Source organism: Neofelis nebulosa, chromosome 13, assembly GCF_028018385.1.
Source record: "Neofelis nebulosa isolate mNeoNeb1 chromosome 13, mNeoNeb1.pri, whole genome shotgun sequence".
NCBI lineage: Eukaryota > Metazoa > Chordata > Mammalia > Carnivora > Felidae > Neofelis > Neofelis nebulosa.
The window spans coordinates 52,559,838-52,585,045 of NC_080794.1; the positions used below are offsets into that span (position 1 = coordinate 52,559,838).

The following is a 25,208-nucleotide window of genomic DNA, read 5'->3' on the forward strand; positions in this document are numbered from 1 at the left end:
GTTGAATAAAGCTAATTCAGGCATTTGTGTGCAGGTTTTTGCATGACCAAATTACTTCATTTCTCTGGGATAAATGTCCTGGGGCACAATTGATGGGTTGTATGATAATCACAAGTTTAGTTTGTTTTTTTTTAACTTTATTTATTTATTTTGACAGAGAGAGAGAGAGAGAGAGAGAGAGAGCGCGCGCGTGCATGCACATGGGAGGGGCAGAGAGAGCAGGAGAAAGAAGAATCCCAAGCAGGTGCCACACTGCCAGCACAGAGCCTGATGCAGGGCCCAAACCCATGAACCATGAGATCATGACCTGAGCTGAAACCAAAAGCCAGACACTCAACTGACCGAGCCATCCAGGCGGCCCCACACATTTAGGTTTTTTTGTTTGTTTGGTTTTTGTTTGTTTGTTTTTTAATGTTCATATTTTGAGGGGGGGAGAGAGAGAGAGACAGAGTGCAAGTGGGGGAGGGGCAGAGAGAGAGGGAGACACAGAATCTGAAGCAGGCTCCAGGCTCTGAGCTATCGGCACAGACCCCGATGCGGGGCTTGAACTCACGAATGGTGAGATCATGACCTGGCCGAAGTCGGATGCTTAACCAACTGAGCCACCCAGGTGCTCCATCCCCTGCACTTAGTTTTTAAAGAAATTTTCAAAGTGTTTCCAGAGTGGATGTATCATTTTATATTCCTCCCAGTAATATAAGGGTGGTCCAGTTTCTCCTTAGCCTTGCCTGTATTTGGGTGTTGGAACCATTTTTTATTTTATTTTATACCTATTATAGGTATGTGGTGATGTCTCATGGTGATTTTAATTTGCATTTCCCTAATGGCTAATGAGGTTGAATATCTTTTCATATGCTCTTTGCTACCATATATCCTCTCAGTGAAAGTCTTTTCATGTCTTTTGCCTTTTTGTTTTATTTGTTTTTAATTTACATCCAAGTTAGTTAGCATATAGTGCAATAATGATTTCAGGAATAGAATCCAGTGATTCATCCCCTATGAATCATCCCCAGTGCTCATCCCAACAAGTGTCTTCCTTAATGTCCCTTACCCGTTTAGCCCATCCCCCCTCCCACAACCCCTCCAGCAACCCTCAGTTTGTCCTCTATATTTAAGAGTCTCTTAAATGTTTTGTCTCCCTCCCTGTTTTTATATTATTTTTGCTTCTCTTCCCTTATGTTTATCTGTTTTGTGTCTTAAATTCCACATATGAGTGAAGTCATATGATATTTGTCTTTCTCTGACTAATTTTGCTTAGCATAATACTCTCTAGTTCCATCCACGTTGTTGCAAATTTGTTTTGCTTTTTTTCTAATTGGATTTTTTAAATTGAGTTTGACAGTTGCTTATATATTCTGGATACTAGTTCTTTGTCAGATATGTGCTTTGTAAATATTTTCTTCCAGTCTGTAGTTTTTCCTTTCACTCTTTGCAGAGCAGAAGTTTTTATATTTATGCAATCCAGTTAGTAAATTTTTCTACTAGGGGATCATGACTTTAGTGTCAGGTTTAAGATCTCTGCCTAATCCTAAATCCCAGAGATTTTCTTCTATGCTTTTTTTTCTCCCTAAAAGCTTTATAGTTTTATGTTATGCATGTACATCCATAAACTATTGAGTTAATAATTGTATAATGTGTGAAACTTAGGTCGAGGTTTATTTTTTTTTTTTTTCCTGTTGCTCTGGTACTATTTGTTGAAAAGCTGCCTTTCCTCCATTGAACTGCTTTATCAAAAATCATTTGGGCATATTTGTGTGGGTGTGTTTATGCGTTCTCTCTCCTGTACCATTGATCTGTATGTCTGTTCCTCTGCCAATAGCACATGGTCTTGATTATGGTAACTCTGTAATTAAAGTCTTGAAATCAGTAGACTGGTTTCTCCCATTCTGTTTTTTTCTTTCAAAAGTGTTTTGGCTATTGTAAATCTTTTGTTTTTCCATATACATTTAAAAATAATCTTGTCTATATATACTAAAAATCTTGGTGAGATTTTGATAGGAATTTTGTAAAACTTGTTTATTAACTAGGGAAGAGTAGACGTCTTCACTCCATGTATTCAGTATGTGTCTTTATTAATTATCTAATTTCTTTTATCAGCATTTTATCCTTTTCAGCATAAAAGATCTTTGTTTTACACCTAAGTATGCATTTTTTATGATTATAAATGTTTTTATTTTTAATTTGTGTCTTTGTTTTCATTTCTAGTATGTACAAATAATTTGAGTAATGTTTATCTTATATCCCACAATATTGCTGAACTTGCTTACTATGGGACTTTTTTGGTAGATTCCTTGGGATTTTTTATATAGACAATCAGGCCAACTGCAATAGGTACAGTTTTATTTCTTACTTTCCAGTCTGCGTGCTTTTTATTTCATTTTCTTGCCTTATTGCAGTGGTTAGAACTACCAGCACCATGTGAAACAAGAGTTGCCTTTTCCCCAGTCTTATGGGGAAATCAGTTGGTCTGTTATCATTAAGTGTCATTTTAGGTGTAGGGTTTTTTTAATGTTTTGGTTTTTGGGGTTTTTTTTTGGTTTTGGTTTTGGTAGATGCTTTTTATCAAATCAAGGAAATGTTTTACTTATTTTCCTGAGAGTTTTTATCATGAACAGGTGTTGAATTTTTTCAGATGTTTTTTCTGCATTCATTGATATCATGTGATTTTATTCATTAGCCTCTTTTAAAAAAAATTTTTTTTTAAATGTTTATTTCTGAGTCAGAGAGAGACAGAGCATGAGTGGGGGAGGGTCAGAGAGAGGGAGACACAGAATCAGAAGCAGGCTTCAGGCTTTGAGCTGGCAGCACAGAGCCCGACACGGGTATTGAACTCATAAACCGTGAGATCATGGCCTGAGCCGAAGTTGGTCGCTCAACTGACTGAGCCACCCAGGCTCCCCAAGCCTCTTAATGTTGTATATCAACATTATAGATTTCAAAAATTTAGCAAATCTTATATCCTTGGAATAAACTTCATTTGGTCATGGCTTATAATTCTTTTTATATTTGCTGAACTCTGTTTGTCAGTACTTTGTTAAAGTTCTCTTTCTTTTCTGTTTAGAGAACATCATGTAGCCATTCCATTCTTTTAGAGTACATGTGCTAATGACACATTTTCATAGTTTCATTTCAGGATGTCTTTATTTTCCTTTTCTCTCTGAAGGATATTTTTGTTGGATATAGGGTTCTAAGGTGATAGTTCTTTTCTTTCAGCCCTTGAAAAGGTGTTGTGTCTCTTTCTGGCCTCTGTGGTTTCTGATGAAAAATTTGCTATCATTTAAATGATTTTTCCCTTGTAGGAAAAATCTCTCACTGCGTTCTCACTGCTCTCTCACTGTTTTCAAAATGTTTTCTCTTTTTGTAGTGCTCAAAAATTTGACTATGACATATCTTGGTGAGGAGTTCTTTAGGATTATCCTGTTTAGAGTTTGCTCAGAATCTTGAGTCTATAAGTATATACATCTGTGACATTTGGGAATGAATTTTCAGCCATTATTTCAAGTGCTTTTTCAGCCTGGCACTCTGTGATGACATGATTATTAGCTTTTTAGTAACAGTCCTACAGGTACCTGAAACTCTATTCATTTTTCTTTTTCAGTCAGCTTTTTCTCTGTCATTCAAATTGGGTAGTTTCTATTGTTCTGTCTTCTGGTTCACTGACTTTACTCTGTCCCCACCATTCTGATCTTGAGTCCATTTATTGATTTTTGTATTTTGGTAATTATATTTTTCAGTTCTGAAATTGCCTTTTGGTTTTTCATTATATTCTATATTTCTTTGCTGAGACTTTTTTTTTTTTTTTTTTTTTTTACCGAGGCACAGCAATGGTGGGGATGAAAGTCCCAGCTAGTTAACTTGGCTTTTTCTAATACCATCCTGATGGGGATACTGGGATGCTTTGTTACATCTTGGTGGGAGTGGAAATCTAGTCTACCTTCTGTCTTTGCTGGACTGGGTAGGAGTGTAGCTGCAGTTTTTTTCTGTGGTGTTTGGCTGGAGTAAGATGTCTAAAAGTTTTATTGTCTTAAAGTTTTTTTTTTTTATCTTTCTGGACTTACCCTTTTCTGGTTGTTGGGTTTGAAAGAGCTGGCTTTTCTTGGGGCTTCATTTTGGTCTGTACCCCTTGGTGTTTCTGAATTGCCAATTCTTCAGCTGTAAGTTTGGGTTGTGTGAAGCAAAAAGAAAACCCAGGAAACCCAACACTATGTTGTTCCTTGAATCTTGAGGTTCCTATCTGGTTTATCTTCTTCTCTGCCTTTCAGCATCTTATATTTGTTTTATATATAATGTCCAGGGTTTTTAGTTGTATATAGTGGGGACAGGTAGGGAAAAGAATATTTATTCTATCTTCCCAGAAATGTAAGCTTCTTTTTTAAAAGTTGCATCACTGTCATTTTAATAGAGTCTTGATGGAAGAGGAGCTAATCTTAAATATTTAATCCATATTTTTATTACTTATTTATGTTTTATTACATTAGAATGAATTAGGCAGATGTAATATTTTATTTGCCTAGTGCTTGTTTTGTTTATGGCACACAATCTTAATTTGGGAGAGTCTTTGAGAAATGGTTGAGAGCATGGAACTCTGCTTGCCTAAGGTTTCTCAAAAAGCTCCATTCTGTAAATGGACCGCTTCTGGGTTACCCAAGAAAGATTAGATTGCTTTTAGGTGAATCTCTTCAGGGTAGTTGATGTAGATGATGATATCCAAAGCAGGCTCCAGGCTCTGAGCTGTCAGCACAGAGACCAACGCGGGGCTCGAACCCATGAGCCGTGAGATCATGACCTGAGCCAAAGTCGGATGCTTAACCAACTGAGCCACCCACGCACCCCAAACATTACAAAAATTAAAAAAAATAAAATGACATGCCAGGAATACTGGCATAATATATCGTTTAAATTTATAGTTTATCAATTATAATCCTTATGCTGTAATCCTTTACATTTATCATGAATTTTTAAAGAATAATTTTAATATGTTCTTAGGAAGGATAACTTTTATATTAAGTTCTATCAAAGCATTAAAATTTTAAAGAATTACTGGAAGTCTTAAGTTTATTAATTCAGATGAGATAATGTTAGAGATGTTCTAGTACTTACTCAGGTAGCATAGTTAAGAATATGGGCCCTGGAGCCAGTGCTTACTGTATGACCTTGGGCCTGGGTTTTCCATGCATCTAGTGGGGATGATAACAGTTATACTATTTCATAGGGTGTTTGTGACAATGTGAGGTGTGAAGTTTTTTTTTTAACTTGTTAAAACTGAAAGTTATTTTTTTTATCATAAAACTTTAAAGAAATTATGTCAATTTCAAATTCTGTTACTTAACACAGCATATTTTGCAACTTTGTATAGTTCTGAGAGCATTAGGCATAAGAGTTAGGAAACCTGAGTTCCACTCCTGACTTTCTTTAAATAACTGCCTGACCTCTGGCAAGCAAGCAACCTTGCTTTTTCTCTGCCTTACTTCATTCATTTATAAAAGTGGGTTTGGGTTTGAACTGGTTGATCTCTAAGATTGCTTCTAACTCTTCTATTTTGTTTGTTTGTTTTTTGTCTCTCACTGAATCGTAATCAAGCTAGCTATAACACAGTTCATGAGGAGAGCACATTTTATAGCCTGGAGAAGAAAAGAAAAAGGCTTGGGATGGGGAGGGTATGATAATCTTACAGAAACAGTAAGGGCTGATGGATCAATAATTAGGTTTGTTTCACTGATTCTAACCTAGGGCAAAACTGACACTTGTAGATGGAAGGGTAGAGCTCTTGACTCAGCATAATGGACACATTTCTAACAGATACTCCTGTCCAAGTTTGAAATGGGCCACCTTAAGTCCTTCCTAACACTGAAAGGACAAAGGCCAAGTTCAGACCGGCAAATGATGCTTTAGAGTCAGGTCAAAGTGATTTATACCTCAGCCAGGGATAGTGCTGGATGACTTCTGTAACCTTCTGGCCTCCCATGGGTGGAAATCGTGACATGATAAAGTTGTTATAAAATAATCAAGAAAAGCCATATTGTAGTCTGGCAGAGTGGTCACAGACTTTAACTGAATTATAACAATGACATTCATATTCGAAATTCTTTTCTATCTGCAGTTTTTTTTTTTTTCTTTTGGTAGAGTGTAGACTAAGTGTTATTTGTTCTCAGTTTTGAAAATGTCATTCCTAGGGCGCCTGGGTGGTTCAGTCAGTTGAGCATCCGACTTTGGCTCAGGTCATGATCTTCTGGTCTTTGAGTTCGAGCACTGCGTCAGGCTCTGTGCTGACAGCTCAGAGCCTGGAGCCTGTTTCCGATTCTGTGTCTCCCCCTCTCTCTGCCCCTCCAACACTCGTGCTCTGTCTCAAAAACTAAATAAACATAAAAAAATTTAAAAAAAAATGTCATTCCTCCTAAGTCTTGTGTAGTTTTTTGATGATTCATGTGGGAAGAGCAGAACTGTTGTTTTCTTTGTTTTGACCGATCTGTGAATGTTTGCCACTTTTTTTAAGTGTATTTATTTATTTTGAGAGAGAGCAAGTTTGAGCGGGGGAGGGGCAGAGAGAAAGGGAGAGAGGAAGAATCCCAACTGCTAACAGAGAGAGAATTTGCCAACAGCACAGAGCCCTACGTGGGGCCTGATCCCATGAACTGTGAGATCATGACCTGAGCCAAAATCAAGAGTCAGACGTTTAACCCACTGAGCCACCCAGGCACCCCGCTATTTTCTTTCTTTCTTTCTTTCTTTCTTTCTTTCTTTCTTTCTTTCTTTCTTTCTTTCTTTCTTTCTTTCTTTCTTTCTTTCTTTCTTTCTTCTTTCTTTTTTTCTTCTGAAGCTAAGCAGGGAACTTTGAGTTTGGGTTCTTAGATCTTGTTGAGATCTGCAGCTAAAGTTGTCATTGACTGTGTGAGTGCATTGCCAACTTCTCTAGAGAGGTTTACCAGTCTGGATGGGCAATTTTGATAGTATTATCTTCTTACAGTTTCTGCTATGAAGTAGTCTTTGAAGAAATATACGTGGAGGAGCAAGCCCTTGGGGAAAAAGGTATTCTTACTACGTTTTTAAAATTATCATGCTCTTTTTCCTATTTCCTAAGGTAGAATTTTGGTCACCGAAGGAACAGTTCTCTCACCCTGACTTAGCATCTTGTTGAGGAAGTTGTGTGTGTGTGTGTGTACGTTTCCTAACCTACCTCAGGTTTCCTTTACCCACTGAGTGCTGTTTTCCTTCTAAGTTGGGATTAGGCTGTACTAGTGGATAAATCAATTTACAGCAGGTGTCTCAGTGTTAGCACTAATGAGGTTTGGGGCTACATACTTCTTTGTTGTGGGTGGCTGTCCTGTACATTATGGGATATTTAGCAGCATCCCTGCTCTCTTCTTACTAGATGCCAATAACACTACCACAGTTATGGCAATCAAAAATATCTCCAAAAGTCCCCTGGGTGGCAGAATTGCTCGGGCTGAGAACCACTGACTTATGGATGCTTCTCAGCCAGCCCTCTGCCACAGCTGTGGTCATCCTACTCCCATCTGGTTTCTCCATGTTGCTAGCCTTGCTCACGGCCTCCTCCCCTTGGCTGTGCTCTGCTCAGCTCAGCTAATTAGGTGGAAAGTTGCCAAGTGGAAGGTGGGGAATAGGGCAGAGGTAGTGGAGTCCATGGGGAATAGGTCAGAGTTGGAGTTAAGGTGTGGCCCTGGGTAGTGGCTGATCACTGCAACACACAGATGAGTGTGTTTTTTAGTGGCAGCTAATGATTAGACTTAAAAACAAATGTTCTCTGACATGAAAGTGAGCTGAAGTGACACTGGTATCAGGCTCATCAGGTATGTGATGTCTTAATGCTATCTGAAGCCTGCCTTGGGATTGTGGGGTTTTGAAAGAAAGCTCCAGGGATGTTCTCTCTTTAATGTTTTTATTTGAAAGGAACAAAGAAGAGAGAAACTGCTTCTTGATGAACTTCCGTGTTCAATTTTAATTTCATTTTTGAGGTAAATTAAATAGCTAGAGTAAATAGTTTTTTGGGGTTTTTTTTACATATATGAGGTGAGAGAATTTGTAAATTAGAAGCAGCAAATGTTTAATGAGTGCAAATAGGGATGGTGACATGTCTTTAAGAAAGGATGAGTGCTGAAAGAGCAAGGGAGGTAACCATGTAAGGAGCAGTAGCTCTGTCTTGGGTGGGGGCAGACAGTGAAGGGTGGGCAAGGAGAGCGCCCATAGATTAACTTGAGACTTGGAACAGGTGTTCACCATCCTTGCTTATATATTCAGACAATTAGTGTTTGTTGTTAGTACTTTTATTCTGTGCTTTATGAATTTTTTTTTTTTTTTTTTTACCTAGTCAGGGTCATCCTGAATGCCTGTTTTTATAATCTTATTCCCTCTTTAAAAAAAAAAATATTTATTTATTTTGCATGTGAGCGGGGGAGGGGCAGAGAGAGAGGGACAGAAAGAATCTCAAGCTGGTTCCAGCTGTCAGTGCAAAGATTTGGGGCTCAGTCCCGCCCACCGTAAAATCATAACCTGAGCTGAAATTCAGAGTTGGATGCTTAACTGACTGAGCCACCCAGACACCCCTTTATAAACTTTATTCTCTTAACATTCATTGCTCAACGTTCCCCATTTTTGGGCATCTGGGTGACTCAGTTGGTTAGGTGTCCATCTTCAGCTCAGGTCATGATCTCACGGTTTGTGACTTTGAGCCCCACATTGGACTCTCTGCTCTCAGCTTAGAGCCTGCTTCAGAATCCTCTGTCCCCCTCTCTCTCTGTGCTCCTCCCCTGCTCACTTTCTCTCTCTCAAAAATGAATAAACATTAAAAAAATATTTTTAAAAAAATTTCCATGTTTAATAACTTTTAATGACTGCATATTGCGTTTATGGTTATATCCTAATTACTTAGCCATTTTTCTGTTGTTGAACATATAGCTTGCTTCAAAGAATTTTGCTACTGTAAATATCCTTTGGTGTATATCTTTGGGCATACATTTTAAATCCACAGTTCAGATGATTTCTTCACGATAGTGTCATGAGCTAGAATCACTGGGTGAGATGGTGTGGATATTTTTAAGGCTGTTGATTTATATTACTGAACTGCTTTGCTTTACTGAAAGTTTTTTTTTTTTTTTGAAAGGTTCTAATTAACAGTCTCACTAGCAGGGTTTTGAGTGGCCATTTTAAGGCATCCTTGCCAACTATTTAAGAGATGGAAAACATCTTGTGTTTCTTTGCCTGTTTAAATTGTTAGCAAAGTAGCGAAGTTGATGTTTTTTCTTTTTTCTTTAAAAGTTTATTAGTTTCTTTTGTAAATCAGTGGTATGTATCCTTTCCCATTAGTCTTTTGTTACTTTTTTTATTCCTTTATGAAGTTTCTTTATATATTATAGGAAGTAACCTTTTCTGTCATATTTGTCAAAACATTTTTCAGTTTTTCAGTTATATCTTTTATGTTATGTGTTACTTTTTTTATATGATTTTTAACTTATAGAAATATAAGACTACAAAGAATGACCACACATCTTTTATCAAGATTCCCCCATTGTTTATATTTTATCCCATTAGCTTTATCATGTTCTCTCTATGCATATATATAAATGCATGTTTTTCTGATTAATTTGAGTCTAATATGTATGTTTCTTAAGAATCACGGCATTCTCTTAAAAATTTTTTTTAATGCTTATTTATTTTTGAGGGGGGGGGAGGGGAAGAGAGAGAGGGAGACACAGAATCTGAATCAGGCTCCAGGCTCTGAGCTCTGAAAAGCACAGAGCCCGCCATGGGGCTGGAACTCATGAACTGCGAGATCATGACCTGAGCTGAAGTCGGATGCTTAAGCCAACTGAGCCACTCAGGCGCCCCCCCGCCCCAGGGCATTCTCTTATGTAACTACAGGAAAATATTAGTCAGGAAACTTAATAATTGGTACAGTATTGTTACCTAATTCACAGTTCATACTGCATTTTGAACAATTGTCTCTATAATGTCCTTTATTGTTCTTTTGTTTTCCCTGCCCAGTATGCAATTCAAAATCACACTGGAGTTTTTTTTTTTTTTTTTATCTGCATGCATCATTTTTATTACCTTTGCCAAGAATTATGTGACCATATGCCAAAACTAACACAGCCATTTAGAATGGGTGGAGATTGCGAACTCTTGTCCTTACAGTGTGGACACATGCTGTCCCTGTTTAGATGATATAAAAATACCAAGTTGGTTTAGTCGATAAAGTGAACTGTGATGTAAATGATAGTTAATAAGTCAAGCTGCTTGAAGAAAATACTGTGAGATAGCTGAGTTATCGACATTGCTGGAATATGGGATGATAAATAGTGAGCTCATGTTTCTTTAGTCTCCTTTAATCTGGAGTATTTCAACCTGTCTTTGTCATTCTTGACACTGAATTTTTGAAAAGTACAAACCAGTTATTTTCTAGAGTGTCCCTCAATTTATGCTTATCTGAAGTTTCCTCATGATTAGATTCAGATTATACATTTTAGACAGGGAAAACACAAAAGAACCAAAAAAAAACCTTTATTTTTCTCAGTGCATCATATTAGGAGCCACTTGATGATAGTTTCAGTATTGGTGAGAAAATTGAAAACTTGGTTTAGTTGCTGTCTGCTAGATTTTTCCACTGCCAGGATACACTTTTTCCCTTTGAGGTTAATAATTATTGACACTTTGTGAATACCATGTTCGTCATCAAGCTTTTACCCACTGGTTTTAGCATCCAGTGATTTTCCAACTCCATACCTCCTTCTGTATTTATTGACATTCTGCTATAAAGAAGAGCTTTCCTTCTTTCCTCCACCCCTCATTTATTTGGTTGCTTACTTGAGTGAGTCATAGCTATATTCTTATTTAGTGGCCTATAACTTATTATTCTAATTATTTGGATACTCTAATTGTTCTGGATTTGGTCCATGTGAACCTTTTCCAATTGATGCCATTGTTCTTGTTACATGTCCTCAATTCTTTGAGTACTTATTTGCTTTCTGGTATGACAAGACTCTCTGGGCTCATTTTGTGTGCCTCAGCCTTCAAACTTTTCTCCAAGGAAAAGTGGGGAACAAGATTTGGGCACGTGATGTAGTTACTGCAACTAGTGTGTTGTTACTTCTAGCCCCTTTTAATGGACAGAGCCAGGATGTGTTTGTGGGTGTATACACACATGCACACATATATCTGTATTTTTTACTTATGCATCTATGTATACACATGTATATATATTAAAAACAGATTTATGTTGATACTGACAGTATTATCCAACACCATGAGGGTACATTCTAGTGTTCCTGCATATATTGAATTCTGTGAAATGCTTTTGCATCTTGCTTTCAGTCATGGTGCAAAGATATTCTCCTAAGTTTATTTTTAGGAATTTTGTAGTTTTGGCTTTTAGTTTTGATTTGTGATCCATCTCAAATTATTTTTTGTTTATGGTGTGAGATAGGGATTGAAGTTTATCTTTTTGTTCTGATGTGGATATCCAGTTTCTCTAGCACCATTTGTTGAAAGGCTTTCTTTCTCTTCCCCCATTGAATTGCTTTGGTGCCTCTTTTAAAAATCAGTTGACCATGTAAGTGTGTTCCTGGTGTGATTTGTTTGTCCTTAGACCAGAACCATAGTTTGTTGATTACTGAGCTTTATAAGTCTAGATGTGTAAGTCCTTCAACTTTATTCTTTTTCAAGATTGTTTTGCCTGTTCTAGATCTTTTTCATTTCCATATAAATTTTAGAATCAAATGGCCGATTTCTGTAAAATGCCTGGTAGGAATGTGAATGGAATCCTCATTTGGGCAGAATCAACATCTTTTCAGTACTGAATCTTCCAAATTACAAGGTATATGTCTCTATTTATTTAGATATTTAATTTTTCTCAGTGTATTTTAGTTTTCAGTATATGGGGCATGCATGACTTTTGTTAAAATTTTTCATAGTTACTGTGCTTTTGACATTATTTTAAGATAAATTTTTAACATTTTATTTTTGTTTTGCTGCTAGTATATAGAAATACATTTGAATTTTGTATATTGACCTTGCATCCTGCAGCCTTGCTAAATTGACCTAGATTAATCTTGCTAAACTGATTTAGATTTCTTAGGAATTTGTTAATATTATGTCATCTGTGAAAAGAGACAATTTTACATCATTCTTTCCAGTTTTTATATCTTATAATTCTTTTTTTTGCCTTGTTATATTGACTAGGATCTCCCCTGTGTTGTTAAGTATGGTGGTGAGAGTTGGCATACTTGTCCAGAGTGGGGAAATCCTGAGGATTTTGTTATGTTATTTGCCGTGGGTTTATATGATAAAGGAAATTTTTCTTTGTGGTGTTCTGAGAGTTTCTTTTTTGTTTTTTTTTAATCGATGGATTTTTTTTTTTTTAATGAATGGATGTTGATTTTTTTCAAATGCTTCTGTTTTATCTGTTGTTATATTAAAAGATAATGGGTTTGAAATGTTGATCCAGCTTTATATTCCTGGGATAAACCCCACTTGGTCATGATGTGTTACCCTTTTTCAAGTTACTGATTTTGATTTTTCCAGTAGTTTGCCAAGAGTGTTTTCATCTGTATTTATAACCTGTATTCATGATTTGTGGTAGTTTTGTAATTTTTTTAGGTTTTGCTAATAGGTTTATGCAAGTCATCTAAAATGTGTTGGGAAGTGTTTCCTCCTTAATTTCCTTTCTCATATGTTTGATAGCATTCACTGGTGAAACATTGGAGCTTTGAGCTTTCTTTTTGCAAGAGTTGGCTAACCAATTCAATTATTTAATAGATACATGGCTATTCAGATTTTTACAATTTCATTTTGTGTCAGTTGTGAAAAGTTGTGGGTTTTTTTTATCATTAAGTATATCTTTTTCCATTCTATTTTTAAAATTTTTTAAGTTTTAAAAATTTTTAGAGAAGGAGGGAGGGGAGAGGAACAGGGGGAAAGAGAGGATCTTAAGCAGGCTCTACACTCACCCTGGGATCGTGACCTGAGCTGAAATCAACAGTTGGATGCTCAACCGACTGAACCACCCAGTCGCCCCTCCACCCTGCTTTTAACTTTTGTCTTTATATTCAAAGTGTATTTCTTACAGACATGGTATATTGGGTCTTGTTTGTTTGTTTCTTCCTCTTTTCCCCCAGTCTGACAATCTCAACCATTTAATTGGAATATTTAGTCCCTTTATACTTAATGTATTTACTAATACACAGTTGATCTTCATTATTAACGGATTCTATATTTTCAAGTTTGTCTGCTTACTAAAACTTATTATTTGTAACCCCCAAATCAGTACTCAGCAGCGCTCTTAAGGACATTCATGGATGTGCACAGGGCAGTGAAAAATTTGAGTCATCTGACATTCATGTTTCCAGCTGAGGTTGAGCAAGTCATACTCTGCTTTCTTGTTTCAACTTTCATACTGTAAGCATGTGTCCTTTTTGCAGTGTATTCAGTGCCTTTTCACATGACATGGTTCTTTTTTTTTTTTTTTTTTTTTTTGGAGACGTATTTTTATTTGCTGTTTGGTTTCTTATTTGGCCCATTGCTTATGCAGTAGTGTGTTGTTTAATATTTACATATTAAATATTTAATATTGACATTGTAGATTTTCTAGCTTTGTTTTATTGTTGATTTTTAGTTTTATACCACTGTGGTTGGAAAATATACTTGGTATGATTTCAGTCTTCCTAAATTTGTAATGTTTGTTATGTCTTATGTAATTTTTAAAAATATTTTTATTTATTTTTAAATATAATTTATTGTAAAGATGGCTAACATACAGTGCATACTGTGTATTTCTTATGTGATTTAACAAGGGGATTCTTCTGTGTGTACTTAAAGAAAATGTGTTCTATTTTTCTTGGATGGATGTATTATATATATCTTTTAGAACCATGTGTTTTGAAGTATGCTTCAAGTAAAAAATATTTTTGTTGAAAAAAATGAATTTTTTAAAATTTATTTTTATTTAAAAATTTTATTTATGAAAAAAAAAAAGTAGTCCCTAAACACAATGTGAGGTGCTATGTAGTGTTCCTTGGTGCAAGAGGCTGTGATGTGCCTCACAGAGAAAATAGACATGTTAGATAAATTTCCTTTTAGATGTGAGTTACAGTGCTATTGGTCTTGGGTTCTGTGTTAATGAATCAACAGTATATTTTTGCTAAATAAGGTGTTTTGAAACAGAAACAAACATAAAACGAGGTTATATATTGATTTGTTGACCAAAGTGTAGTTGCCAAAGGCTTGCAGGAACCTAATTCTGGATTTCACCTAGGAGTAATGGTTGTGTATTTGCTAATTCAGTACTCATGGCAAGTTTAAAAACATAACTAATGTGAATAATGAGAATTGACTATAGTTGGGTTTAGATCTCTCTCTCTCTCTCTCTTTTTTTTCTTTTTCTGTTACCTTTTCCCCCCTTTATGGGGCAAATTGACTGTTTTTTAGTATTCCATTTAAGAACATTTTTTAGCAGTTACATTTGCAATTGCAATGTACATCCTTAGCTTTCCCAATCTATTCCTACTCTTAGAGTTAATATTATACCAGTTCCTGTAAAATATAAGAACCTTGTAAAAATATAATTCTATTCCTGTCCCATTCATCGTGATGTTATTGTCATATATCTTACATATACCTATATTATAAGCCCCAGTGTTAAACTTGTATTCAATAGCCTGTGTCTTCTAAAGAAATTAAAGGGAGAAAATGAAAGGTAGTTCTTTATATTTACCACATATTTACCATTTCTGGAACCCTTCATTCCTTTTTATAGATCCTAGTTTTTATCAGGTGTCATTTACTGGGGATGAATTTCCTTAGTTTTCATTTATCTGAATATCTTGTCTTTCATTTTTGAAAGATTTTTTGCTGCGTGTGGAATTATGAACTGACGGTTTTTTCTTTTCAGCATTATAGATGTTGTTTCATTGTTTTTTGGCTGCTTTTTTAGTGATAAAATCAGCTGTCATATTGTTTATTATTGTTCTTTCTTTCTAGGCATTTTCAAGATTTTTCTCTTTATTTTTGTTTTGCAGTAGGTCATGATATGCTGTAGTGTAATTCTGTTTATGTTGATCCTAACTTAGTATCCACTAGTTTCTTGGATTTATAATTCGGTGTTTTTCATCAAATGTTAGAAGTTTTTGGCTATCGTATTTTCATATACTTTTTATGCCTGCAGTTTCACACTTTTCCTTATCTGTGTCTCCAATTATATATATATTATACTTCTTGAAATTATCTCACAGATTTGTGAGAGTTTGTTCATTTTTTTTTTTGCAACTTTCCCTCCCATTTCTCATCTTGGATAATTTCTTTTGGTCTTTTATCCAGTTCACTGACTCTTTCTGTCATCTTCAGCCTACTGTTAAGATCATCCAGCAATTTTTTTAAAAGAGATTTTTAAACAAGTTTCTATTTATTTATTTATTTATTTATTTATTTATTTAGAGCACAAGCAGGGGAGGAGCAGAGAGAGAGGGAGAGAGAGAATTCCCAACGGGCTCTGCACTGTCAGTCTCACCAACTGTGAGATCATGACCTGAGCAGATACCAAGAGTCAGACACTTAACCAACTGAGCTACCCACGCGCCCTCGCCCCCATCCAGTGAGTTTTTAATTTGAATTTTCATCCTTTTCATTTCTACGATTTCTGTTTGGCTCCATTTATTTTTTCTTTCTTTTTTTAAAAGCTTATTCTTGAGAGAGAAAGCATGAGCAGGGGAGGGACAGAGAGGGAGGGAGACACAGAATCGGAAGCAGGCTCCAGGCTCCAAGCTGTCAGCACAGAGCCCAATATGGGTCTCGAACCCACAAACTGTGAGATCATGACCTGAGCCAAAGTCAGGCACCCAACTGACTGAGCCACCCAGGCGCCCCTGTTTGACTCCATTTCTTAATTTTCACTTCTCAGTTGAGAAATGAGTGTTAACATTTTTAATTCTTTTACTTTCAACTTTTATTTATGTTTTTCTTGAATCTTGATCTAAGGCTTTTGTATGTTTTTGAAAATCTCAGCTTTTATCACTTCAAATATTATTTCTGGTATTTGTTCTTTCTGCTCTCACTCACAGAGACCTATTTCTTCATGTGTAAAGTAAAATTTGATTGTGAGCTTATATATATTTTTTCAATGTTAGTCTGTTAGACTCCAAAGAACCTCAGTTGAAGATATTTTCATTACGAGTCATTAAAAGACATTATCATTAACAAAATTATTTCTTTTCATTAAGAGATATTTTCATTGAATTTATAATTCAATATGAATTATACCAGGAAGTAGGGAGATGTACTAAACTGAGGAAACTAAGTGATTCAGAACACACACTGTAGGACTAGGCTTGCTGCTGACCATCTGGGCTAGTCCTCACCAGATGAGGGACTCTTAGCACAGCAGTCCAGTTCTCTGTATTAATTCCCAGTTGGTAAAATGGACATAACAGTAGGATCCATATCATAGGGTTATGAGGATTGATTTATTTAGTATATGTAGAGTACGTGGAACTGGTCTTTGGTACAGTAAGCTCTCTGTTAATGTTTGTTCTGGCACAGGCTCACTAGCAGTGGTAGCAGACCCAGGACTGAGACCAGGTTCCCTGACTTTGAATCTTGTACTTTTATATTGTGCTTCCTCTGATGGCCTATTAAGTTTATGATCTATTCAGTAGCTTATCATCTCTAGATAATTAGAACAGACTAAAATTATTCATTCCTTTCCTAAAATTTATGTTCTTCTTGAATAATTGAAATTTCCAGAAAGTTATTACTTTTTAAACCACACCTTTTCTTCTTAAAGATATATTCACTTAGAATATTTGATTTTAAAAGGCAAGAATTGGGGCGCCTGGGTGGCTCAGTTGGTTGGGCATCCGACTTTGGCTCAGGTCATGGCCTTGCGTTTTGTGGGTTCACGCCCCGCGTCGGGCTCTGTGCTGACAGCTCAGAGCCTGGAGCCTGCTTCAGACTCTGTGTCTCCCTCTCTCTCTCCCCCTCCCCTGCTCATACTCTGTCTCTCTCTGTCTTTCAACAATAAATAAATGTTAAGGCAAGAATTGTCAAAGTATGAATGGAGCTTTTTCATAAATTCTGTATTAAATTTTACTGATTTTACTACATATTTTTTTCCCTTTAGGCCTTGAAATGTTCTACTTTATGTAGGTATCATTTCTTCACAATGGAAGTTTTATTTGTGGTACAGCATAACAGGAAAAAAAATCAATCTGTATAGCAAAAGTGAAAATTCCCTTGTGATTCCGCTCTCATGGAAAGAGCATCTCTTTCTGGATGCTCTCCAATTGCACTGTTAATAGTTGGATGTTACACAGACATTTACATATGTATATATGCACACATACCCACACACAAAACCTGCTGGTGCTGGAGGCAGAACCAAGAGCTCCCACTCCTGTGCCTGGCATTGGCAATGCAGTCACTGTTATAGTGCAAATGTCATTATGTTGATAGGGCAGCCATCATGGCTAGGGCACCAGGATGGTCATTATCATCCATAGTGCTATCAGATTTGTGGCTAACTGATGTTACTTCCTGTGCTGCCAACTCCTTGAAATTTTATTGTTGCACAGAGCCTTTTTGAAAATGGAGTTAAAGACTCTATTTACAGCTCCCCTGTTTTATGCAGCATAGTGTGAATGATGCACACCATGTTGTCCTCCAAAGCCACCACTCTGTAGTCATGCTCTGTGGCTTTATATGGATTAAACCTGGGCTCTTGCTTTACAGTGAATTGTCATTCCTTCCTCCCCTCTCCTCAACCCACCCATGGAGATTTCTTGGTCCTCTTGGTCCCTTTTGTAAACAGCCCTTTGGGAAGTCTGGTCCTGCCAATGTCCCCAGTCACGTGCAAGATCTCTCTGTCTTTCCTAGAGTGGTCCCAAGACAGGCTCAGCTGGTAGTTGTGCTTCAGAAGAATAATATTGTATAAAAGTGATTTTCAAAGGTGGTGATTGATTCAGGTTAATCTTTCTAATACAGAAATGCCAAAGTTAATTAGAACTATAATAACAGGTAGAAAAGTTTTCAGTGATTCTTCTTTTTACATATTTGTTAGACACACTACAGTAGGTTATTGTTATCAAATTTATAACTGCCTTTATTGTTATTATTGTAAGCCTGAATAGACCAAAAGTGTCGAGTCTTGACACAGTGTGAAGAGGGGAGGCAAGCCCCGCTCTGGTTTCTCCACTTTACTGCAGCACGTAGAGAAGGTGCTTGCTCCAGCCTGAGATGATAGCTGGCTGGTGCGGGGCTGTCTCACAGCAGCATTATATGCTATATTATATGATGTGAAAAGAATTCCTTTTGTAGGAAGCGCTTTAAATGAATTATAACTGCGTCAGATTTTTCTGTTATAAAATGTGTTCCTCTATCAATGTAATAAAGATGCTTCAAAAGATCCATGTGTTTTTGAAGAAACATGGTAACTTCATATGTGTATTGCTGTCAGAAGGAATTCTAGTCTTTAAGCCTTGAAATATTTTTGGATCCATTATTCTGAAATAGATATGGAACCCAGTAACTTTTTTTTTCACCTTACATATTACGTAATCTAATGGATTTTTAGATTTAATAGATATAAAAACACTTTATAGTAAAAAAATCTCTACCAATAAAAATAATAATTATTATCAGAGAGAAAAATAGCACAAATAGTATGTGGTAGTTTGGTACAAAATGGCCCCTGATGAAACACCTCCTGTCCATATCTCTGCCTTTTTGCAACATGAGTCTGCTTGTTTCTTCCATCAAGTGATACAGTCTGTTTCCCCACTCCTGATGCTGGGCTTTGCCATGTGTCTTGAACTGGCCAGTGTGGTATCAGCAGGCACAAGGCAAGCAGAGGCACCATGTGCAGTGAGCCAGCCCTTTTGAGCCTCCCCTCTTGCAGTGCTGCTTGCCATTACACAAAGAAGCTTAGGAGGGAGGCCACAGGGAAAGGGAGGCTCAGCCTTCCCCACTGGGTCCAATCCCCAGCTGACCTGGGCCCAATGCAGCAGCATGAGTAAGTCAGGTAAGGGCAACAGAAGAGCTGCCCAGCCAACCCATGGAATTGTGAGAAATAGGAAAGCATTGCTGTGGAAGCAATTAAGTTTTGGGTAGTTTGTTACCCAGAAATAGCAAACAGAAACATCTGTTTGCATTTGCTAAATGGCTGGAATCTGTCTCTGTATTCTAATTATAGCCCCATTACTGAACCCTCAAGTTGCCCTTAGTCCGGTGAAAATGTAAGCAGGTCACTTTGTTATTGTGTGGTGAATGCCCAGAAAAGGCTCTGGCTGCTGTGACCTTGATGTTTCCTCTGTCCCCCTTTCCTCTAAGGATCAGGCACTGTTCTCTGTAGGACGAACATTGAGGAGCACTTGGAGGAACTAGAGGAAGTAGACTATTTCTGTACTTCATTGAAAGCGTTTTCTATCCCTAAAGTCAGTCAGACTCACACTTCCGTTTCTTAGAAGTGAAATGCTGAAAGAACCACAATAGATCTCTTTCCCTTTTGTTAACTAAGTGTTTTTGGTATTCTTGTATTTGTCCCGTGAACAAACGATTGCCCATGAGTATTCCTCCTTATCTTTGCTCAGGTTCAGAATCTTTTGCAGAATCCAGATGTGAGTCCAGGTCCTTCACCCCAGTCATCATTCTTGGTTCATCTAATTCACACACACGGTGGAGTGGTTCTGCTGAGCTCTCCCAGGGTCATTGGAGAAGATGGTGTGCACTGTCTTGAGCTGTGTCGCACTGCCCCACATTATTTTCTTCCTTACTTGCTCCGTTGCTCTGCGCCTTGGCATTCTAAACTACACCCACTGGCCTTTAGGTCTGCAGCATGTCTCCACTTTCTTGCCTGTGACTCCTTTTAGCCAAGAACTTAACCCCAGGTTCTGTCAGTTTTCCTTAGGGGCCCATTCTCCTCTCATTGGGCAGCATTGTTGGGTGTACGTGGAGTCCACTCTGCTCCTCTTCTTGAATAATTCAGTGGAATAGTTTAAAGATACGGTTCTAAGTTTTATATAGTTGTAATGGTGTAAGGATATAATGTTATATACGTAATATATATAACATGTAGTTAAAATAGTTTAAAGATATGGACTGTATTTCTAAAATGCAGTATTTTGGGGTGCCTGGGTGGTTCAGTTGGTTGAGTGCCAACTTCGGCTCAGGGCATGATCTCACAGTTGCTGAGTTCGAGCCCCGCATCAGGCTCTGTGCTGACAGCTCAGAACCTGCAGCCTACTTCAGGTTCTGTGTCTCCCTCTCTCTGTCCCTCCCCTGCTCATGCTCTGTCTGTCTGTCTCTCTCTCTCTCTCTCAAAAATAAAATCAACATAAAATGCAGTATTTTTCTGTGGTTTGTGATACAAATTTGCAAGTGAACTCAAAATGATAGTTAAATGTCTTAAAAGTTAGACCCAACTATCGAACTGCTTTAAAATAACCACTTTTGAAATATCTAGATTATTATCTTTCTTGAATTTTTGGCAAATATACCCATTACTTTGATCAATTGAACTTAATATACACAACAGTGCAGGAAAAAGCAGTGTTACTATTTACTACTTAAATGTGGATTCCATGTTATCTTTTGTATCCATGGTGATTATAACTGTTTTGTACCACAAGGAAGCCACCAATACACCTGGTTTTATCTTTGTCTTTCCAACAGCAGTGCCACAGGGAGAGAAAAAAGAGAAAATCTACATATTTTAGGTTCACCTTATAAGTCACCACAGGCTACTGTGTTTGGTGAAATACAGCTATGAAACTTTAGGCAAATTGCTTAACCTTCTCTAAGCCACGTGTGGAATGGAGATAAAATAGTTTCCCTGCCTCCTGGCACTGTTGTGAGAATTAAATGAATTAATGCATGTGAAGCACTGAAGATTTGCAGGTGCTCATCTGTTGTGTTTTTCCTGCAGCATATTATCCATAGGTGTTATATCTATACTTTTGTTTCTCTTGTTTTATCATGTTTACAGGGCTTATACTTTGAATTTCATTTTCTACTTGAGCATTGCTTTTGTACCTTTTTAAATGTAACTTCATTGATGTTACTCTTTATTACCTATAGTCTCATGCTCTGAATTATTTTAGGAGATTTATTTATTTATTTTTAGGAGATTTAAAAGTTAACAAACTACCATCTTTAATTGTTTCTGAGTTTCTGAGTAAACTTTAATCTGTGGAATATGTTTGTGTGTTTATGATTTTTTTTTTCACTTTTGGTAATTGCATATAAATTTTCTGTCAGTTATTGCCTTATTGTGTTGCATTTAAAACTTTTATTTATTTATTTATTTATTTATTTATTTATTTATTTAATGTTTATTTTCCACTCTGGAAAATAGTATGGAGGTTTCTCAAAAAGTTAAAAATAGAACTACCATACTCTCCAGTAAGCGCACTACTGGGTATTTACCCCCAAAATACAAAAACACTAAATCAGAGGGATGCATGCATCCCTATGTTTATAGCAGCATTATTTACAATAGTCAAACTATGGAAGCAGCCCAAGTGTCCATTAATAGATGAATATACAAAGAAGATGTAGTGTGTATATGTACAATGGAATATTATACGGCCATAAAAAAGAATGAAATCTTAACCATTTGCAATGACATGGATGAGGTAGAGATTATAGTGCTAAGTGAACGAAGTCACTCAGAGAAAGACAAATACCATTCAGTTTACTCATGAAATTTAAGAAACAAAACAAATGAGCAAAGGAAAAAAATAACACAGAAAAACCAAGAAACAGGCTCTTAATAATACAGAACAAACTGATGGCTGCCAGAGGGGAGGTGGGTCAGAGGGATAGGTGAAATAGGAGATGAGATTAAGAGAGTGTGCTTGAGAAGAGCACTGGGTGATGTATGTAATTGCTGAATCACTATATTATATACCTGAAACTGTTATAACACTGTATTTAACTATGCTTGAATTAAAATTAAAAAAAAAAAATAACGCGAGGGCTACGAAATGTCCTTTAGGTTTAGCAGCATAGAGAACATTGTTGACTTCACTGTATTGAAGCCAGATTGCAGTGAGCTGAAATGTGCATAGAAAATGAAGAAATCTCAGTTCAGAAGAGCTCTAGAGTATATAAGAGGTTTGTTTTGCTGTCAAAAAGCAGGATATATGGGATAATCCCAAGAGGTGAATAAAGAATCAAGTGAAATTTTCTCCCCCCTTCCCCTCTTTTTTCTTAAAAAAATTTTTTGTAATGATTATTTATTTTTGATGGAGACAGAGGGTAAGTGGGGGAGGGCCAGAGAGAGAGGGAGACACAGAATCCAAAGCAGGCTTCAGGCTCTGAGTTGTCAGAAATTGAATTTCTAATTTTGCTTGTAATTTTGAATTTTCAAGGTTACTTTTTTCTTTTTCATATTATCATATTTTAGCTTTCTGGTTGGTATGTACCATCTATACATCTAAGAGGATGTTGACTGACTTATTTAAAAGGGTTTTAAAAACTTTAGAAAATTATCTTTATTTCCCCTAGTTGTTGTTGTGGCTTTGTATTATTATTTTGGTAACTTTCATTTGGAGCTCTTCTTCCAAATTTGATCAGTGATTCAGAAAGGCCAAGAACATTTTCTGTGAAATGGGGGAACAGAGGTTGGATTGCATTGAAGTGAGTTTTGAAAGGCAAGAAAGTGAAGAACATTGTACATGGCTCAGAAAGTTTGGCTATAGAGGGAAAGAAGATAGGAGAATTGAAAGCATTTTTAGTTTTGTTTTTTAAAAAATGGGAGATCCACAAAGTACTTTAAAATTCTTTATTGGTATGGAATTTCATAATTCTTTAATAGCATCTAGTGACATAATGACATAAAATTTATGCATATTTCTTGGAAAACTCTTACTTTGTTGGTGTGAAGGAGCCTTTAGAAAGGAGAGGATGAAAATATGAGGTAGGAGGATGGCTGATAAAGTGAGGCCACTGAATAGCCAGATGAAGAAAAGGGCAGAGAGCCCAGGTATAGTCTCAGAGCTGGGGTCTCCTTTTCCTTTGAACCACATAATATAATTTACATAATTCATGAAAGGGTTTGGGACAGTGGGCAAGTTTATGTGATTGGTGGTAGGAAATTGAGGAACTTTCACAGTAAATACTGTTTGACCAGCAAAAGTACCCAATCTCATGGTCAGATCCTAGGCATGCGGGCTTTTCTTCACACACGGAAATCTCTTGAGAGAGAACAGTCCATTCTCCTGGTGGAAAAAAGGCATTCACTATTTTGGAACAGGATATAACCATGATTAAAAGGAAGAAACATTTATTGATTGTTCATGTTTATTATTGTTTTTTGTGTTCTTTGAAAGATGATGGTTCCTGCCACAGATATGTTTCTGCCATAGTTACAGGGACAAACATTTCCTGGAAAAAAAAAGAAGTATAAGCAAGACATAGCTTTCTAAGTGCTGGGCAGATGCTCAGATTTATTGATAGTTTGCTGTATTATAATACTAGACTCCTATTTGCCACATGTTCATGTTCTGAGTCTCCATTTCTGTTGGTGTGTAATGGCCATTCCATTTCGTGAGAAATATACAAACTAAAAATAGTATGAGATGACACTATTAATAAAGTCTTATATGTAAGATATCAAATAATGCAGTCTCCAAAATTAATAACTGTAGCTTGAAAGTCAGATGTCATAAAACATAGTGAAAGTGAACTGTTCCCATGATGCATTATGCTGTTTTTAAAGGGTTAGTGCTTTGCAAAAATATGACAGGAAATGCTGAAAAAATTGAGAAGGAGCATAAAATAAACACCATAGTGCTTGGAAACATCTGTGTCCTGAGAATGCATTTTCCTACTTTATTCCTGTAGGAAGATTAGGCTTGAATTCTGTGAGGCCTTCAGAAATGTACTTCTCACAGAAAAGAGCCCTTTTATGGTTGTATATCTTCATTGATAACATAAGTCTCTGTTGACAACCTAAGTGGAATGACTTGAGCTTTTAATTTTAGCTCTTCAAATATTTAAACTGTAAAAGTAATATATCGTCACTAAAGGTTTAAAAAATAGAGAAATGAAAAGTCATTTATATTGCCACATCATTAAACCACTGTTAGCATTTTTAATGAGTTTCCTTCCTAGCATTTTTACATGTGTATATATTAACATAGTCATAATTACAATGCGTGTATAATTTATATCATTTGCTTTTTATCAAATCCATGTTTCTCTTGCTTCTAATGCCCACATAATATTCCTTTGATTGTACTAGCACTGCAGTTTACTTAGCTTTTTCCCAGTTTTGGGAAATTAAAGGAACTGTCTGTTTTTCTTTATTGTAAATAACGTTATGGTGGAAATCTTGGGGCTTATAAATTTTTGTGTATTTTCTCAGGCTAAGCTTCCCACAGGTAAGCTCTTCCACGTCTTTTCAGCCCTGTTGCTCAACATTTTTCTTGATAGGCATTCTGAGTTTATGATACTGCCAGGGGGTCATAAGGACACAGGTTCAGCGCTGATTGGTCAATGATAGATTTCATCATATTTTTGTAGACTTTTGTAAAGGGAAAAAATGGTTCCCTGAGCTGTTGCTTTTCCCTGATTATTAAAATATTAAGTGAGGACCTGTGTTATGTCCTCATTTGTAAAGTGGCTGTTCCTAGATTTTAATGTTTTTGAAACCCATTTGTATTGACTTCTTACATATAAAAGATACTGATTTTCTGTCCCATATTCTACATTTTCCAGTCTTTTTTTTTTTTTTTGCCTGTTTATTTTTACTTATAGGGTCATATCTATAAATCTTTTATAACTTTTTTTCCTGTTAATTTGAGGCTTAGGAAATCAGTCTCCCTTTAGTTCCTTAATATATTCGTTTGCAATTGCATCTTATGTGTTTTTTTTTAACATTTAACTTGTATATGTATGAGGATTTATTTCAGTAAATGAAATATGAGTCTTTTTAAAAAAATATTTACTTGTTTATTTAAATATTTATTTATTTTGAGAGAGAGACCATGTGCACACATGAGCTGGGGAGGAGCAGAGAGAGAGGGAGAGAGAGAGAGAATCCCAAGCAGGCTCCATGCTGTCTGTATAGAGCCCAATGCAGGGCTCAGTCTAACAAACTGTGAGATCATGACCTGAACCAAAATCAAGAGTCAGATACTTAACTGACTGAGCCATCCAGGCACCCCTGAAGTGTGAGTCTTAATTGATATTATTTTTCCTACCAAATT

At 36.4% G+C, this 25,208-nt stretch overlaps 1 protein-coding gene across 10 annotated transcripts in view; it reads left to right on the forward strand.

The window, feature by feature from the left end:
- Nucleotides 1–25,208, forward strand: part of MARCHF8 (membrane associated ring-CH-type finger 8) — a 123,870-nt gene that overhangs the window by 14,970 nt on the left and 83,692 nt on the right. The window contains exon 2 of one of the 10 annotated variants that reach the window (XM_058697036.1): nucleotides 6,965–7,026. The exons of the other annotated variants lie outside the window; for them this stretch is intronic. The gene's annotated coding sequence lies outside the window, so the exon portion shown is untranslated. The remainder of the gene's footprint in view (nucleotides 1–6,964; nucleotides 7,027–25,208) is intronic. 10 annotated transcript variants of the gene reach the window in all.